This window comes from Staurois parvus, unplaced genomic scaffold, assembly GCF_062004578.1.
Source record: "Staurois parvus isolate SC_StPar_1 unplaced genomic scaffold, SC_StPar_1.0 ptg000147l, whole genome shotgun sequence".
In the NCBI taxonomy this organism is placed as follows: Eukaryota; Metazoa; Chordata; class Amphibia; order Anura; family Ranidae; genus Staurois; species Staurois parvus.
Genome location: NW_028317943.1, coordinates 25317436 through 25337424, shown reverse-complemented (window position 1 = coordinate 25337424; position 19989 = coordinate 25317436). Strand labels below are relative to the sequence as shown.

The 19989-nt window shown below is 46.0% G+C and overlaps 1 protein-coding gene across 2 annotated transcripts in view; it reads left to right on the top strand.

Moving 5' to 3' along the window:
* MSRB3 (methionine sulfoxide reductase B3) overlaps nucleotides 1-19989 on the top strand; it is a 191051-nt gene that overhangs the window by 28631 nt on the left and 142431 nt on the right. The gene's annotated exons all lie outside the window — the stretch shown is intronic.

Here is a 19989-nt window from a genome sequence, read left to right as displayed (position 1 = left end):
GCAGAAATCAGTAGAACTTTGAGCCATGGGTGGTCCTGTTGTGATCACCTTGCTCCATAAACTCAGCTGAAAGAAATAAAGAAACATTTTGGTCGAACAGTGACTGCATCTATTCATGCAGCCGTGGGCGCTGCGGCTACTTGATTACTATAACCACTTCCTGCTAATACTTAACTCACCTGCTGACCCAAACACCAGAACAGGAAGGCATTTGCACTTGTATACATTCCGCTCCCATCTTACTTTCCTCACCCTCCCTCTTCTCCTAACCTCTGGAGATATCTCCCCGAACACTGGTCCTCCAGTATCTCACCCCCACGCCAGGCACCCTCCTTCCTCCGGGAATAGTCGCAATCCACTCAATTTAATCTCAATCCCATGCTCCTAAAAACCACCCTTTTTCCTGTGCACTCTGAAATTCCCGCTCTGTCTGTAATAAGCTCACCTCTGTCAATGACCTTTTTGTCTCCCGCCCCCTTAACCTACTTGCAATTACAGAAACCTGGCTTCAAGCAGCAGATTCTGCTTCTGCTGCATCACTTTCCTATGGAGGCTTCCAATGTACTCACCCAGACCGAGTGGCCGGAAAGGAGGTGGAGGTGGTTTGTTTCTATCCCCACTGAGCACCTTTCAAGTCCTCCCTACCCCTCCCTCTCTTTGCTTCTCTTCTTTTAAGACTCACTGCATTCGGCTATTTTCTCACATTTCTCTGAGGATTGCAGTGATCTATTAGCCGCCTGGACTGATGCCGCGCTTTCTTGATGCTTGGCTACCCTGCTTTCTCTCCTCTGAAATACCCACTATCATTCTCGGAGATTTTAACATCCCCATTAATGTGAACAACCTGGCTACATCCCAGCTCTTCAACCTAACCACATCTTTTGCCTTAACACAATGGACACAGTCCTCCACTCACTCCGATGGAAATACATTAGACCTTGTTTTTTCCCATCTATGCACTCCCTACAACCTCACAAACACCCCCTTTCCTCTCTCTGATCACAGTCTCATCACCTTCACATTGTCCTCGTCTTCAAACACTTATCCCTCCAAGCAGCAAACAATTACCCGCAGAAACTTTCACTGCTTAAACCCTTCTCTCTTCCACTCTGCAACTGATCGCCTCTATGACAGAATCTCTCCCCTGTCCTGCCCTGACCTGTCCACAACAGTTCGTTTTCATCCACACTAGACTAACTTGCTCCTCTAACTACATGAAGAATCAGGCCCCGACCATTACAACTGTGGCAGACTGACGACACCAGAAATTTTAAGAGACAAAGTCATGCACTGGAGTGACTGTGGCGTAAAACCAAATCCCAGCAAGCATTCACCCTATATAAATCTGCTTTCTTAACATACAATTCCTCCCTCCATGCTGCCAAACAATCCTACTTTGTCACTCTTATTAATACTTTGTCATCCAGTCCTCTTCATCTCTTCTCTACTTTTAACTCTCTACTTTCTCCATCGACACCTCCACCCAGTAACTCACTCACTGCTCACGAGATTGCCAATCATTTCAAAAACAAGACTGATGCAATTCCTAGGGGCATCTCCACTACACAGACATCTATCCCACTTAGCATACCTTATACTAAATCAACACTTTCCTCTTTTGACCTTGCTACTATTGAAGAGGTCACTAAAGTTTTCTCAGAAGCCCGTCTAACCACCTGCCCCCTGGATCATGTCCCCTCACAACTACTACAGTCACCCACTTTTTCTATCATATGCTCCCTCACTCACATCTTAAGTCTCTCCCTCTCTACTGGCGCCTTCCCTTCCCCTCTAAAGCATGTACAGATCACTCCCATACTTAAAAAGCCCTCGCTGGACCCCACCAATCTCAACAACCTAAGACCCATCTCCCTGCTCCCATTTACCTCTAAACTCTTAGAACGCTTAGTCTACAATTGTCTGAGCTCCTACCTCACTGACAACAACCTTGACCCTTTACAGTCTGGCTTTCGCTCACTACACTCCACTGAAACTGCCCTACCAAATCTCACTAATGAATTACTAACTGCTAGAACCAATGGCCACTACTCCATACTCTTACTGCTTGACCTCTCTGTGGCTTTTGATACTCTTGACCATCCCCTCCTCCGCAAAAAACTCCACTCTCTTGGCCTCCGAGATTCTCTCCTGGTTCTCCTCCTACCTATCGCAACGCTTCTTCAGCATTACCTATAACTCGTCTAATCCTCTCCACTTCCTCTTTCTGTTGGGGTCCCTCAAGGCTCTGTCCTTGGATCCCTTCTCTTCTCCATCTACACTTCCTCCCTTGGCCACTTGATAAACTCCCATGGATTTGAGTACCATCTCTATGCTGATGACACACAAATCTATCTTTCTACCCCTCACCTCACCCCTTCAGTCTCCTCTCACATTACTAACCTACTAAGTGACATATCAGCATGGATGTCACTCCACTTCCTCAAACTAAATCTTTCTAAAACGGAGCTCATACTATTTCCTCCAGCCCGTGCCCCCTCCCCTGACTTCTCCATCAAAATCAATAATGCAACCGTCAGTTCTTCCCCTAATGCCAGGGTACTAGGTATAATCCTGGACTCCCATCTGTCCTTTCAGCCCCAAATCCTATCATGGTCCAAATCTTGTAGACTTCACCTCCGCAACATCTCCAAGATACGCCTGTTTTTAACCACTGAAACCACTAAGCAACTTATGCGCTCCCTTTTCTCTCGCCTTGACTATTGTAACTCATTCCTCATTGGCCTACCTAATCACAGGCAATCCCTTCTTCAGTCTTATCATGAATGCTGCTGCCAGACTCATCCACCTTACCAACCGTCCCATATCTGCCATCCCTCTCTGCCAATCCCTCCGCTGGCTTCCCATTGCCCAACGAATAAAATTCGAAACATTAACAATAACATATAAAGCCATTTACAACTATTCCCAAAATTACATCACCAAGCTTGTCTCCAAATATCACCCAAACTGTCCTCTCCTCCCCTCCCCTCCCCTCCCACAACCTCCTGCTCTCTAGCTCCCTTGTCTGCTCCTCCCATGCTTGTCTCCAAGACGTCTCCAGAGCCTCCCCCATCCTCTGGAATTCTCTACCCCAATCTATCCATCTGTCGCCTACTCTGCCCACTTTTAGGCGATCTCTGCAAAACTTATTTCTTGAGGGAAGCCTATCCTGCCTTCAGCTAATAACCAAATCTACTATCTCTCCTACCAGTTCATCCCCCACCGTTATTACCATTTGTACTACCAGTCCATCCCTCTTAGATTGTAAGCTCCAATGAGTAGGGCTCTCCTAACCCTCTTGTATTGAACTGTATCGTTGCTGTATTGTCTCCCTTTATATTGTAAAGTGCTGAGCAAACTGTTGGCACTATATAAATCCTGTATAATAATAATAATAATAATAATAATACTAATAATATAACCATCAGTGGTGATTCCTTTATCCAAGTTAAACAGCATCTATCAGACTTCTCTTGTTCTGTCATTGGGTGGTAGCTGCATTAATCTTTCAATGTTTTCAAGCTTTTTTACCTTTACTTTTATTTTCATCTGTAATGCTGCAAATAACACACTTCCTGTCCATTCATCATTCACTGTACACTCTATGCAGGGAACCATGGTTGCTGGACTTCAAAACATTTCTTCCTTTCTTCATCTCTGTTACATTTTGGATTGATTGGACTAGTAGTTTAATGAAGATAAGGTTCTTTGTGTTTTCTTTAAGCTCCCAGGAAGTGCTAGGGACACTACATTTCTGGCAAAATCAATAGGTATTTTTCTGTGCTTGCTAAAAATGTTCTTAGCCTGAAGGGTGAAAATGAATGCAGCCATCACATATGAGGACAGGAAAGCTGCAATATATTAAACTTTGCTTTTGAGTTTAGATACACTTTAACAACCATGCTGACACCATGTGTTAAAGCGGTGTTCCAGTGAAAATAAAAAAAAATAGGTCAGCAGCTACAAAAACTGTAGCTGCTGACTTTTAAAATGCAGCCACTTACCTGTCCCTCAAACCTGCAGTGTCCCCCGTCCCCCCCGAAGCCCGTTTCACCGTCCGCCGTGTGTTCCTGGTCCTTGCATCTTCAGTGTGGGCACCCGGCTGTGACAACTTGCTGCCTTAGTGCTGTAGCGCTGTGCTTTGTGAATGGTCCCGTAGTTTTCTGAGACCTGTCATGTGTCCCAGAAAACTACAGGGAGGGTGTGTAGGAGGACAACTTCCGCTTCCAATCCCCTAGGTCAGCGGTTCTCAACCTGGGGGTCGCGACCCCTTTGGGGGTCGAACGACCATTTCCCAGGGGTCGCCTAAGACCATCGGAAAACACATATTTCCGATGGTCTTAGGAACCGAGACACCGCTCCTCTGTCTCAGGCGATGTGTGGGCGGGATGATACGCTGCTCCTGTCACCTGGCCACACCTCCGGGATCGCTCAGCAGCTCCGCCTCCTCGCTGCTGATTGGCCACCGGAACTGTAGCTCAGGAGAGGCACACAGGCGGCCAATCACCGGCGAGGAGGTGGAGCTTGGAGAGGAGGAGTCGAGCGGCAGCGCGCGTACATCAAAGAAGATCGAGGGAGCTGCCGGAGCGAGTGAAGAGGAGAGCGGCCAGAGAAGGAAGACAGCTGACAGGTAAGTGAGAGAGCGAGCCCAGGCTGGAGCAGGGGTCAGCAAAGTAAGTATCATTGGTGTCAGTGGGAGGAATAGTGCCCCATCATTTGTGTCACTAATACCAACGATGGGGCACTATTCCTCCCCCCACTGACACCAACGATGGGGCACTATTCCTCCCCCCACTGACACCAACGATGGGGCACTATTCCTCCCCCAACTGACACCAACGATGGGGCACTATTCCTCCCCCCACTGACACCAACGATGGGGCACTATTCCTCCCCCCACTGACACCAACGATGGGGCACTATTCCTCCCCCCACTGACACCAACGATGGGGCACTATTCCTCCCCCCACTGACACCAACGATGGGGCAGTATTCCTCCCCCCACTGACACCAACGATGGGGCACTATTCCTCCCCCCACTGACACCAACGATGGGGCACTATTCCTCCCCCCACTGACACCAATGATGGGGCACTATTCCTCCCCCCACTGACACCAACGATGGGGCACTATTCCTCCCCCCACTGACACCAACGATGGGGCACTATTTTCCCCCCCCCCGACCCCAATGATGGGGCACAATTCTCCCCTCCACCACACTGACATCAATGATGGGGCACTATTCCTCCCACTGACACCAATGATGGGGCACTATTCCTCCCCCCACTGACACCAACGATGGGACACTATTTCCCCCCCCCCCTGACCCCAATGATGGGGCACTATTCTCCCCTCCTCCACACTGACATCAATGATGGGGCACTATTCCTCCCACTGACACCAATGATGGGGCACTATTCCTCCCACTGACACCAATGATGTGGCACTATTCCTCCCACTGACACCAGTGATGGGGCACTACTCCCACTGACACCAGTGATGGGGCACTACTCCCCCCACTGACACCAGTGATGGGGCACTATTCCTCCCACTGACACCAATGATGGGGCACTACTCCCCCACTGACACCAATGATGGGGCACTACTCCCCCCACTGACACCAATGATGGGGCACTACTCCCCCCACTGACACCAATGATGGGGCACTACTCCCCCCACTGACACCAATGATGGGGCACTATTCCTCCCACTGACACCAATGATGTGGCACTATTCCTCCCACTGACACCAGTGATGGAGCACTACTCCTCCCACTGACACCAGTGATGGGGTACTACTCCCCCCACTGACACCAGTGATGGAGCACTATTCCTCCCACTGACACCAATGATGGGGCACTACTCCCCCCACTGACACCAATGATGGGGCACTACTCCTCCCACTGACACCAATGATGGGGCACTATTCCTCCCACTGACACCAACGATGGGGCACTATTCCTCCCACTGACACCAACGATGGGGCACTATTCCTCCCACTGACACCAACGATGGGGCACTATTCCTCCCACTGACACCAACAATGGGGCACTATTCCTCCCACTGACACCAGTGATGGGGCACTATTCATCCCACTGACATCAGTGATGGGGCACTATTCCTCCCACTGATACCAACGATGGGGCACTATTCCTCCCACTGACACCAACGATGGGGCACTATTCCTCCCACTGACACCAGTGATGGGGCACTATTCATCCCACTGACATCAGTGATGGGGCACTATTCCTCCCACTGATACCAACGATGGGGCACTATTCCTCCCACTGACACCAGTGATGGGGCACTATTCCTCCCACTGACACCAGTGATGGGGCACTATTCCTCCCACTGACACCAGTGATGGGGCACTATTCCTCCCACTGACATCAGTGATGGGGCACTATTCCTCCCACTGACACCAATGATGGGGCACTACTCCCCCCACTGACACCAATGATGGGGCACTACTCCCCCCACTGACACCAATGATGGGGCACTACTCCCCCCACTGACACCAATGATGGGGCACTATTCCTCCCACTGACACCAATGATGTGGCACTATTCCTCCCACTGACACCAGTGATGGGGCACTACTCCCACTGACACCAGTGATGGGGCACTACTCCCCCCACTGACACCAGTGATGGGGCACTATTCCTCCCACTGACACCAATGATGGGGCACTACTCCCCCCACTGACACCAATGATGGGGCACTACTCCCCCCACTGACACCAATGATGGGGCACTACTCCCCCCACTGACACCAATGATGGGGCACTACTCCCCCCACTGACACCAATGATGGGGCACTACTCCCCCCACTGACACCAATGATGGGGCACTATTCCTCCCACTGACACCAATGATGTGGCACTATTCCTCCCACTGACACCAGTGATGGAGCACTACTCCTCCCACTGACACCAGTGATGGGGTACTACTCCCCCCACTGACACAAGTGATGGAGCACTATTCCTCCCACTGACACCAATGATGGGGCACTACTCCCCCCACTGACACCAATGATGGGGCACTACTCCTCCCACTGACACCAACGATGGGGCACTATTCCTCCCACTGATACCAACGATGGGGCACTATTCCTCCCACTGACTCCAACGATGGGGCACTATTCCTCCCACTGACACCAACGATGGGGCACTATTCCTCCCACTGACACCAACGATGGGGCACTATTCCTCCCACTGACACCAACGATGGGGCACTATTCCTCCCACTGACACCAACGATGGGGCACTATTCCTCCCACTGACACCAACGATGGGGCACTATTCCTCCCACTGACACCAGTGATGGGGCACTATTCATCCCACTGACATCAGTGATGGGGCACTATTCCTCCCACTGATACCAACGATGGGGCACTATTCCTCCCACTGACACCAACGATGGGGCACTATTCCTCCCACTGACACCAGTGATGGGGCACTATTCATCCCACTGACATCAGTGATGGGGCACTATTCCTCCCACTGATACCAACGATGGGGCACTATTCCTCCCACTGACACCAGTGATGGGGCACTATTCCTCCCACTGACACCAGTGATGGGGCACTATTCCTCCCACTGACACCAGTGATGGGGCACTATTCCTCCCACTGACACCAGTGATGGGGCACTATTCATCCCACTGACATCAGTGATGGGGCACTATTCCTCCCACTGATACCAACGATGGGGCACTATTCCTCCCACTGATACCAATGATGGGGCACTATTCATCCCACTGACATCAGTGATGGGGCACTATTCCTCCCACTGATACCAACGATGGGGCACTATTCCTCCCACTGATACCAATGATGGGGCACTATTCATCCCACTGACATCAGTGATGGGGCACTATTCCTCCCACTGATACCAACGATGGGGCACTATTCATCCCACTGACATCAGTGATGGGGCACTACTCCTTCCACTGACACCAATGACATGGCACTACTCCTCCCACTGCAAAATTACAGTTATGAAGTAGCAACGAAAATAATTTTATGGTTGGGGGTCACCACAACATGAGGAACTGTATTAAGGGGTCGCGGCATTAGAAAGGTTGAGAACCACTGCCCTAGGTGATCGCAGTGGGAGTGAGTACCTGTCAATTTTGGGTACCCACTCCCCCCCGCTCCCCAAAAGTGCCAATCCTTAATGGGGATTGGGGGACCAGTCCTTAAAGTGGAACTTTTGGGTAAAGCTCCACTTTAAGTCCCAATTTTATCAGTACTTGTCCTTATTGCATGGTTTCTGACTACCTGGGTGATGATAAAGAGAGCCTGCAGCTACCAGAGATACTTGTTGTCACACAGGTAGATTTTCCACACTTGTGCTATGTAGCTGAACAAAGGATCAAAAGACTGTGTGTACACCACTATCACAATTTGGTATGCTACCTATCATTTCAAGATGGCAAGAAAGATGCTTTTTCCTGGGACCAACATGGCAGTATATATGTAGAAGTAGCTCTGCCTCTAAATACCCGCAGTACTGGTGATATCAATTAATGTTTCCCTCAGCGTACCATTATTCTCTTTTTTTTCATCTACATTATTCGACATTACCAAGTATCTTGTTACCTACTGTTGTTTAGTGGCATCAGTCCAGGCTCTGTATGAGGAGCACTCCACACAAATAAGATCCCTGCACCTCTGTTAGATAACTCTAGTTCTGGCCGGTAAGTTTTTACATCAGACCTTAAAGAGTGCCTCTAATGGCTGAGTCCTCTCTGCTTTGAGCTGTGCTCATAAGCCTTCAAGCAAGAAATCAAGGAATAATTTCTGATGCTGCTGAAGCCATGATTGCTCATTCTGAAACTTGCACATCTCATCGTCACTCCAGGGCTTCCTTGACTAGACATCACTCACCTTTCTTCCCAAGACTTTGGGTGTGTGATGCAACACCCTGTGTGATCAGACAAGTTAATGTGCGCCACCTGCTTTGCTAATTCTGCTGGAGACAAGAATGACAAAAGTAACATACTGTGTCACTCATGTGTCAAGTATTCCAAGAATCTATGGCAGATCTAGCAGCACAATTACCAAAGTCTGCAAAAGGATGAAAGTTCAAGCAAGATCTAACTGCTTCAATTTGGTGGAATCATACATAGCCGCGATTAAATTATCTGTTTAATGGGAGGAGCCCCAGAGAGGCCCTCTACAAGCAAGCTGCTTTTATCTGCAGCTGGATAAGCACGTATCAGCATTCCCATATATGCCAGAAATTAAGACAGTCTTTCTGGAAGAAGGCAGACAGAAAACCACCTTATTCCAACAGACTTTATAAAAGCTTTATCCGCTGCTGGAGTTAGAATCCTCATCCCACGACTCTCCACCAATAGTGGATGCCTCTATAATGCGTTACTCAAGAATTAATATTATTCCTATGGAAGACTCTGTCTCCTTCATATTCCCCTTGCATAGAAAGATAGACATGAACCCAAGAAGGTAGTCAATGCCTGTAGACCTTTTCCTATCAGCATTTCATTTGTTACGTATTTATTATCTATATAGTGCTTTTTTAGCAGACTCCTTTCGGTAACCAGAATACCTGGAGGAAACCCACACAAGCTCCGGGAGAACGTGCAAATGTAAATAATATCTCGATGGAGACTAAAACTGAAGATGCCAGTGATGCAACACAGAAGGGCTAACCACTAAGCTAATATGCTGCCTCCTAATATATCTCACTGTGATTGCTGAATCTCACTCATTAATGCGGGTATACTTTTGTCTACACCCATAGTGAAATGAGCCCACTGAGGCCCTTACAAAGGGGGTTCCTAGCTCAATGGAATGGAGTGTCCTTTCAGTCAGCTCATCCTGATGTCTCCTGCCATGTAGAAGAGACTCTGCTGGTGGATGAATCACCAGAACCTCCACTGTTGTCATTTTTTGGGTCCCTAACATTATATCATCCTACCACTGATGCCAGAACCCAGGGGTGGGGTGCTCATCTGGAAGACCTTGTGGCCCAAGGAAGCTGGTCTCATGATATTTGGCAAGTTTAGTCTTCAACATGTTAGAGCTTTGGGCAGCTTAAGGAGCTCTAAAGGCCTTTGTCACAAATCTCCAAGAAAATGTGGTCCTTCTTCATATGACCAACTGAACAGCAGAACCATATGTTCATCATGGGGTGGAATGCACAGCGGAAGCCTATTCCAGGAAGGGACCCCTATTCTCGATTTGCCAGAAATGAACCTTAAGGATCATCTGACATGCCAATTTATAGACAACAATAATTGGTTCCTCAGCACAGAACTTTTTGAGTAGATGTGCCTTCAGTGGGGGCACCCTCAAGTTGACCACTTTATGTCCCCTCACAAGCAAAAAACTGCCTTCGTTTTTCTCTATACAGAGACTCTTTTTCAACTTGTCCACCTAGGTTACACCTTTTTTCCATGGTTCTCCTTTTTGATCCAGCTCAGCATCTGCCCTACAATCACTCAGAGTCCTGCAGTTGTATGCAGACTGTCTGCTTCTCAGGTCCTGTAGGTTGAGAGAGAGAGTCTATCAGCCCTAAGCATTTTGGCTGCAATGGTTTCTACCTTGCTTAGAGCCAGGAAGTCTTCTACCAGCATAGTCTGCCAACAGTAAAAGCCTTTGATTCACTCCATCAGCAAAGTCCCTAGTTGCTGGACTTTCTCCAGGTAGGCTTGTATTTAGGCCTGAGCTTGAGCATTCTCAAGGTTAAAATTTTTGCCATTTCTGGTATGACTAACCGTAGGTGGGTGGAGAATGCTTTTGTGGTATGCTTCTTAAGAGTCACATTAATGCAGAGACCTCAATGGAGGAACAGATTTGCTCAGTGGAACTTCTGTTCCTAAATTTCTTGTAAGGAACTTGTATTTGGTGGCAGTACCATCAGATCAAGATCTAAGTTGCAGACAACCATACATTACCTATTTCCCTGATGAGATGGCCCTTTAATCAATCCATGAATTTGTACCCAAAGTGGCCTAGCGGTTTCTTATAAGTTAGGATTGGATTTTCCCCCATGTTCAGATATCAGTCAGATCTTCAAGAGCTACATGAAGTAAACAGGGCTTTCATTTCTGCTACAGAATCTTTCAGATTGTCAGAAAGACTATTTATATTTCCCAAGAGAGTTAACCGGGGCAAGGCAGCTTCGTAAAGGACCCTGTCAACATGGGATACTCTAGCTGATCTGCTGAGTGCCCATTCAAACCGAGAAGTAGCAGAATCATGGACAACTTTAGCAGATGTTTCACCTGAAGCCTTCTCTCTAGTTGCTTCTTGGTCTTCTTTTCATACATTCCTGGTGCATCACAGTGATACCCTGCAATCTGGGTAGCTGCAGACTTAGTCGCCAGAGTGGTGGCTGTTTCCTTTTGTTTGGTTTCTCACTTAATATTTTTTCTACATCGTACCCTCCCATGTAGCTAGTTACTTATCATATGATGTTGCCGCATTGGCCCCAGTACAGTAGACAATTATATACTCACTGCAATGTTCCTTTTCTGGTACCTAAACATTTCAGAATTCTATGTTCCACCCTTTAATGTTCATTCTACTTATGACAATGATGGTACTCTGTCTGAGGGAAACATTTATAGATATCACTGGTCTTATGGGTAGTTATTATTATTATTATATAGTATTTATAAAGCGCCAATAGTTCGCTCAGTGCTGTACATTACAAAGGGGGACAGAACATGTGACAGAACAATACCAATACAATGCAAAACATGAGGGGATTGAGGGCCCTGCTCTTTGGAGCTTACAATCTAGGAGGGAGGGGATAGTGGTACAGGAGGAGATAGCTGTGGGGGATGGAGTGGTAGGAAGAGTGGAGGAGGTCGGTCAAGTTAGCAGGGGGTAGGGTAGGCTTCCCTGAAGAGATGGGTTTTCAGGGTGCGCCTAAAGGAGAGGAGAGTAGGTGATAATCTGATGGGTTGGGGCAGGGAGTTCCAGAGGATGGGTGACACCCTGGAGAAGTCCTGGAGGCGGGCATGGGAGGAGGAGACCAGGGAACTAGAGAGAAGGAGGTCTTGTGAGGAGCGGAGTGTGCGTGCTGGGCGGTACTTGGATATTAGGTCAGTGATGTAGTTCGGGGCAGTATGGTGGACGGCTTTGTACGTCAGTGTTAGGATTTTGAATTTTATCCGTTGCGCAATCGGAAGCCAGTGGAGGGATTGGAAGAGGGGGGTGGCGGAAACGGAGCGGTTGGAAAGGTGAATGAGTCTGGCAGCCGTATACAGGATCGACTGAAGCGGGGATAGCCAGCGGCGAGGCAGGCCAGTGAGGAGGGAGTTGCAGTAGTCGAGTCGTGATACGATGAGGGAGTGGATGAGCTGTTTAGTGGTTTCTGGGGTTAGGAACGCACGTATATGTTGCGGAGGTGGAGTCTGCACGAGTTTGTTATGAACAGAGCTACAACCACAAACAATATGCTACCACGTTTAGGCACCAGGAAAAGAAAATAACAAAGACTATCAACACAATTTTTAATTTTATAGCTGTGCTTTATCAAATCATTATATATGTTTAATTTACAATGAACCTCTCCCTCCATACCAAACTAATGTAATTAGGGAACAGTCAGCTGAAGCATTGCTGCAACTCACAATTAGAAAAATAGAAAGTAGCCATATTGTGAGATTGTATTTTTTTTTTTGTCCTGGCTGTAGTACGATAAAGTGGTTTAAAATGGCATAGAGTAATGAAAAATTGTAAAAATAACTTAGAAGGTTTATTCATTCTTCAACAGATGGTGCATGAATATTTTGTCTGTAAAGTCTGGTGTTAATAACAATGGTAAAGCAGCAGACAATAGTATGTCTGGAGGCCCTCATGCAGGGTAGTCGGTTTATTAATTTTAGCATACATCATTGTTCTTTGCCTCACTTGTTGAGTGACATCATCAGCTTTCTGCCTGCTGCATTGTAACTGAATGACTTGCAGGTTTTGATACAAGCCAGATGCCAGTAGTTGGTAGGCACGTATTGTATGCTACTACTGTTAGAACTTCAGAGATTAGGACAGAACATAAGGTTTTTATGATCGCATATCAAATCTCAGTAATAATACTACCTTTGCTATGCAACCATTTTATTTGTATATATTTTCTATTGACATGTGCTATTCATTCAGATTTATTCTTTCTTCTACAACATTCAATCACTTAATTTGATATTTAAGGTTAAAGGATAAGTTCACCTTTTGCACAAAAATAATAAATGCACATTTTTTGCAGGTAAAAAAATGTGCATTTAATATTTTTGTCCAAAGGAGCCTGGAAAGCATTGCACCAGCCATCAGTAGATCGCTGATGCCATGCAGGTCTCCTGCGAACCTGTCAGAGTATCTGCTCGCCGTACAGGATGTACGGTCAAACAGATGTACTGACAGGATGAATGAACTACCATGGCACTCCACAGCGCTGTGGTAGTTCATTGAAAACTATAAGCTGACAGCCGCTAAGGCTGCTGGGACTTGTAAGCACTCATTCACAGAACTCTTTGAATGAGTGACGCGACCATGTGGGCGGCGCAAAGCACGGCTGCGCTGTTTTCAAACCTGACAGATAGTACGGGGAAACGTCTCCCCGGACTATCTGTCAGAGGGAGGATTAGCGGTGGGCATGGATGCGGCTATGGGAACATGTTATATGTTCCACCCTAAAAACGGGTGGAACATGTAACATGTTCCAAAGGTGAACTTATCCTTTAAAATTGTGATCTGATTTAGTGAAATAATTTTTTAGGACCTCCGAAACCTCAATCATTTTATATATGATTTGACTGGAAAAAATAGAGAATCAAACAATTTGATTGCAAGCTGTGTGGCCTGCAAGAGCCAGGTCTTCTGGGAATTGAGTCCTCCATTATCTACCTCCTATGGTTTATCACAGTACATTTGGTTCATTAATGGGAACTAAACTCTGGAAGCCATGCCAAAAAAGGCAGGCAGTGCAAAGGACTAGTCCCCAGTTTTCCCTATGGTCGCCATACAGCTGATCGTTCTCTTATTACTAACTTGCCATGCCTTGTTCTGCACTGTGTGTCTGTGCAGTGGTGGCCATTTTGGTAAAAGCAGGGTTGTGCTTTGTCACTTCAGAGCCTCCAGCAAGGAGAAAAGTAAACAACACAGTAATGGCATCACTAATTCTCACTCCAAATCTCATGAAACTAATAGTGAGGAGCAACAGTGCCTTAGATCTTCACACTGCAGATACAGAGCTATGACGCTTTGGCACACTCATACCAGGAGTGCCCTGATATTTTTTTTTGGAGGAAATCAAGTCAAAAGACTCTTTCATGCCAGCGGTTGAGTAAAAACAGGCGGCAGAGCTTAGGTTACCTTACCTGCATTATACCTACGGTCTGTTTGTCCTTGCTGGTCCTACTTCCACAGCTCCCAGGTCAGACATCCCTGGCTGTCACCATATGGAAAAATTGTTATCTGTATCTAATTGTAGCTGATTTGTAAGTATTGGGTCCCTTACGATGACCCTTTTTTCTGAATAATACTACTTACTACCAATTATGCTATGTACTTTTCAAATTGATGTTCTGCTTTGCAGATATTTATATGTGCATCTACTCCTCAGAAAGTGAACAGAGATTAACAAAATGCATTAAGTTCTAGGATGCATTTTTCAATTTAACTATGTATTGGTACTTGGAATATTTCAATATAGTATGAAATGTATTAAGAATTTTTACAAATCAGCTTGACAATGTTCTATCTGCTTTCTATGCTATTTAATGAGAATTGTATTTATTCATCAATACATTTGTATAGTATGTATCAAGTGGTTGTGTGTGTTGCTCCCCAGGGCAAACTAGTGCTTCTTTAGATATGTCTGTACAGGGATGGAGTTGCATCACAGGGTGCATCAGTCCACATATTTTATATATTTTGGTAGAGCTGTTGTTTTACCACCACCTTGCCACCCACCCAAATCCTAACAACGCAATTGCGTCTTTGGCATTTTTATTTCAGACTGCAGAGACTGACAATTGGCACCGCCTGTCAAATTAGCCTATCAGGTTAAATCAGGTGGTAAGGAGATGATATAACTTCACTGCTTGTCAGATGCCCTCTGAAAAGTGATCTGAAGCAGATGGCTTTCTGCAGGGCACCGCAAGTGTGAAAGTTCCCTTTAGAAAGTACATTGTTCAGGGTAACACTTAGGCACAGTTAACAATTTTAAATGTTTCCTATATCATAGCAAGTCTTCACTGTGTGAGTTCAGATCCTTTATAAGCTGCACTGAAAGTTTATCAGGAATTACAGCATTTTCTTTATGACAATACAGATCATGTTTTAAGCAGTGATGGTCCCATATATTTCTATTTCAGTTGAAGGATAAAAAAACTGTCAGTATTGTCCGATGGGTGCAGCCTGGGCTGAAACAAACTACATGGATGAAAAGGGAAGTGTGGTCCAAATCCTTAGGACAAATCCTATGGCTCTGGGGCAACTGAAGAATCCAATCCAGCACACTTAATGCAGCACTTCTGAGAGACTAAAGAGATCTCTAGGCGGCAAACAGAGAAAAAAAGCAAAGTGCGCAGACCAAGTGTAGCGGGTGTATGAATATTTACTTAATACAATTAACAACTCACATGAAGTAAAATGAATTATGCTTATCAGGGGTGTGGAAGTTTTTTAAACTGTCCAAGAGAATAAATCAGAGTCGCAATCTACATGTCCCTTATGTCCAAGGGACTAAATCAGGGTCCCAATCTACATGTCCCTTATGTCCAAGGGACTAAATCAGGGTCCCAATCTACATGTCCCTTATGTCCAAGGGACTAAATCAGTGTCCTAATCTACATGTCCCTTATGTCCAAGGGACTAAATCAGTGTCCTAATCTACATGTCCCTTATGTCCAAGGGACTAAATCAAGGTCCCAATCTACATGTCCCTTATGTCCAAGGGACTAAATCAAGGTCCCAATCTACATGTCCCTTATGTCCAAGGGACTAAATCAAGGTCCCAATCTACATGTCCCTTATGTCCAAGGGACTAAATCAGGGTCCCAATCTACATGTCCCTTATGTCCAAGGGACTAAATCAGTGTCCCAATCTACATGTCCCTTATGTCCAAGGGACTAAATCAGTGTCCTAATCTACATGTCCCTTATGTCCAAGGGACTAAATCAAGGTCCCAATCTACATGTCCCTTATGTCCAAGGGACTAAATCAAGGTCCCAATCTACATGTCCCTTATGTCCAAGGGACTAAATCAAGGTCCCAATCTACATGTCCCTTATGTCCAAGGGACTAAATCAGGGTCCCAATCTACATGTCCCTTATGTCCAAGGGACTAAATCAGGGTCCCAATCTACATGTCCCTTATGTCCAAGGGACTCAATCAAGGTCCCAATCTACATGTCCCTTATGTCCAAGGGACTAAATCAGTGTCCCAATCTACATGTCCCTTATGTCCAAGGGACTAAATCAAGGTCCCAATCTACATGTCCCTTATGTCCAAGGGACTAAATCAAGGTCCCAATCTACATGTCCCTTATGTCCAAGGGACTAAATCAGGGTCCCAATCTACATGTCCCTTATGTCCAAGGGACTAAATCAGGGTCCCAATCTACATGTCCCTTCTGTCCAAGGGACTAAATCAGGGTCCCAATCTACATGTCCCTTCTGTCCAAGGGACTAAATCAGGGTCCCAATCTACATGTCCCTTATGTTCAAGGGACTAAATCAGGGTCCCAATCTACATGACCCTCATGACAATCTACTTGTCCTGATGAAAAATAAAAAAAAAATATATATATTTTAACCAAAACCATATTTAAATCTACGGTGCTTTTAGGAATATATGGGGCTTTTAAAAACAAAAGGGGCTTTATGGTGACCTAAACTTTTAATATTTTTAACATTGCACTGTTTATCTCCTCCTCACCTCCCTGCCTGTCTTCAGGACCGCACCCGGGGACTAGCATGGAGGGGAGAGACCTTGCAGTGTAATGAGCACTGATTGGGTGTCTCATCAGGAAAGGCGAGTGTCGAGCTCTCTTAAAGCTCAGCAGAAGCGCATCTGCTGAGTGAGTAAATGAGGCGCCGGCCCCAGTGAGAGGGAAAAAAAAACTTTATTTCTTCAGGTTACCTTTGCACTTGGAAGCACTTGGGTGCTCAGTACTTGGGCCTGCTGAGCAGCCAAATCAAGCTCCAATATCCGCTCTGTTAAAGGATAAGGTCACCTTTTAAAAAATAATAAATGCACATTTTTTGCAGGTAAAAGCCTTTTTACAGGAGCCTGGAAAGCATTGCAGCAGTGATCAGCAGATTGCGGGTGCCATGCAGGTTTCCTGCAGACTGTCAGTGTAAGCTGTCTGCCTGTACTTCATGCAGATAGGCAGTTTCTCAATGAAGGGAAGAATCCATGAACTACCAGAGCACTCAACAGCGCAGTGGTAATTCTTTGCGAACTGCAAACCGACATCCACAAAGGATGTCGGTACTTGTAATTGATTCATTCATAGAACTCTGTGAATGAGGCGGCCGTGTGTGCAGAGCCCTTCATGGCTGCATTCTGGTCAAAAACTGACAGCTAGTACGGGGAACTTCTCCTTGTACTACTGTCACACAGAGGACTCAAATCACCAAACTTCTTTAGAATAGGAACATGTTACTTGTTCCACCCTAAAAACAGTGAAAACCCTGAAATTATCCTTTAACCCTTTTGCTGCCAGAGTCGTTTTTGCGTTTTTAAAAAATGTTTAAAAAAATAATTTTAGACCTTAGGATTACAGTAAACCCCAAAAACATTTTATATATCTGAAAGCAGACATCCTAGAGAATAAAATAGTGGTAGTTCCAATTTTTTATTCACTACAATATTGCTGCAAAGGTCTAAAACAAATGCAAATTTTCAGAAAAAAGACAAAGCTAATTTTAGGGCACAAAAACACAATAAATTACCCAGTTTTTGTTAAATATAAAAGATGAGGCTACACTGAGTAAATCGATATCCAACCTGTCAGACCTTATTTTGCGTGCACCTGTAAAATGGCAACAAACTTCAGTACCCTATATTTTCTATAGGCGACGCGTAAAAGCCTCCTATAGGTTATCAGTTTAGCATTATGGAGGAGGTCTGGTGCTAGAATTATTGCTCTCATTGTGGCGTGTGCGGCGATATGCAACATGTATCACAATCAATGTTTTCATGGGCAGGCACCTCTACGCATCTGTTTATGTTTGTATGTGCGTTTATGGGGGTGGGGGCTCAAAATTTTTTTTGGTGGGGGGGGATTTTTTTGTGCTTTTCATTTTTTACAATTAAAACATTTTTTTTTTTACTTAACTTTTTTTTTCATCACATAGGGGACAAAAAGTCATCTATCAGTCAGTCCACCCCTTGGGCACTGAGTGATATTATCTATATAAGACACTGATCTCTATACACTGAGTGCTATTACCTATATATACAGTAACACTGATATCTGCACTCAGTGTATGGATAAATGTTATATATAGGCAATAGCACATCAGGCTCTCTTCAGCATAGGCTTGCTTTCCCCCATGGCGGGGATGTGGTCTGTGGCCCAGGCATGGATCTCCCAAGGAAGAGAAGTGGCTGGAGAGGCTACCCTCATCACCACAGCTACAGCATCTGTCTCTTCCCAGCCAGGAGGAGTTCCTCCTCTTCCAGCGCTGCATCAACTGATGGCAGAAACCAAGCATCATGGTTCACTGCCTCCTTCCATCTCGAACCTCCTCTTCCTTGGTAGGAAAGCTGTAGTCACCTCTCAGGATGGACTTAGCCTCTCATGGTTCCCTCCACTGACTCCAGGCCCTGGGGCAGTGTCCGAACCCTCAGTCCACCTCTTCCTACTTAGTGTCACCCTTCTGTCGAGTGTCCACACCCCCATAGCAACGCTACTGGATATTGCTGCTTTGTAACATGCAGCTTTAAATAAACCATGTATATTTATCAGTGCGCTGGCCATTTTCTTATTTTCTGTCTTTTCAAAATGAGAAAAAAATTTGACTTTAGAAATCCATTGTGTAAAGCAGGGGTCTCCAAACTTTCCAAACAGAGGGCCCGTATACTGTCCTTGAGGCTTTAGGAGAGCCAGACTGTGACTAGTGATAGTAGAAAATGCCTTGGCGTCAGTGGCAGTAAACAATGCCATGTTGTTGGTATCAATGGGAGGATTAGTGTCCCAATGATGATATCAGTGGGCGGTATGGTGCCCCATCATTATTGTCAGTTGTAGGAATGCTGCCCCATTGATGGTGTCAGTGGGAGGAATAGTGCCCTATCGTAGGTGTCACTATTCCTCCCACTGACACCAATGATGGAACAGTACTGTAATGTTCCATCATCAGTGTCAGTGGGAGGAATTATGCCCCATCATTGGTGTCAGTGGTAGGAATAGTGCCCAATCATTGGTGTCAGTAGGAGGAATAGTACCCCATCATTGGTGTCAGTGGGAGGAATAGTGCCCCATCATTGGTGTCAATGGGAGGAATAGTGCCCCATCATTGGTGTCAGTGGGAGGAATAGTGCTCCATCTTTGTTGTCAGTGGGAGGAATAGTGCCCCATCATTGGTGTCTGAGGAGAAATAGTGCCCCATCATTGGTGTCAGTGAGAGAAATAGTGCCCCATCATTGGTGTCTGTGGGAGGAATAGTGCCCCATCATTGGTGTTCATGAGAGGAATAGTGCCCCATCATTGGTGTTCATGAGAGGAATAGTGCCCCATCATTGGTGTTCATGAGAGGAATAGTGCCCCATCATTGGTGTTAGTGAGATGAACAGTACACCATCATTGATGTCAGTGGGAGGAATAGTGCCCCATCATTGGTGTCAGTGGGATGAACAGTGCCCCATCATTGGTGTCTGTGGGATGAATAGTGCCCCATCAGATGAATAGTGCCCCATCAATGGTATTAGTGGAAGAAATAGTGCCCCATCATTGGTGTCAGCTGGAGGAATAGAGCTTCAAGGGCCAGATAAGGGCAAGCAAAGGGC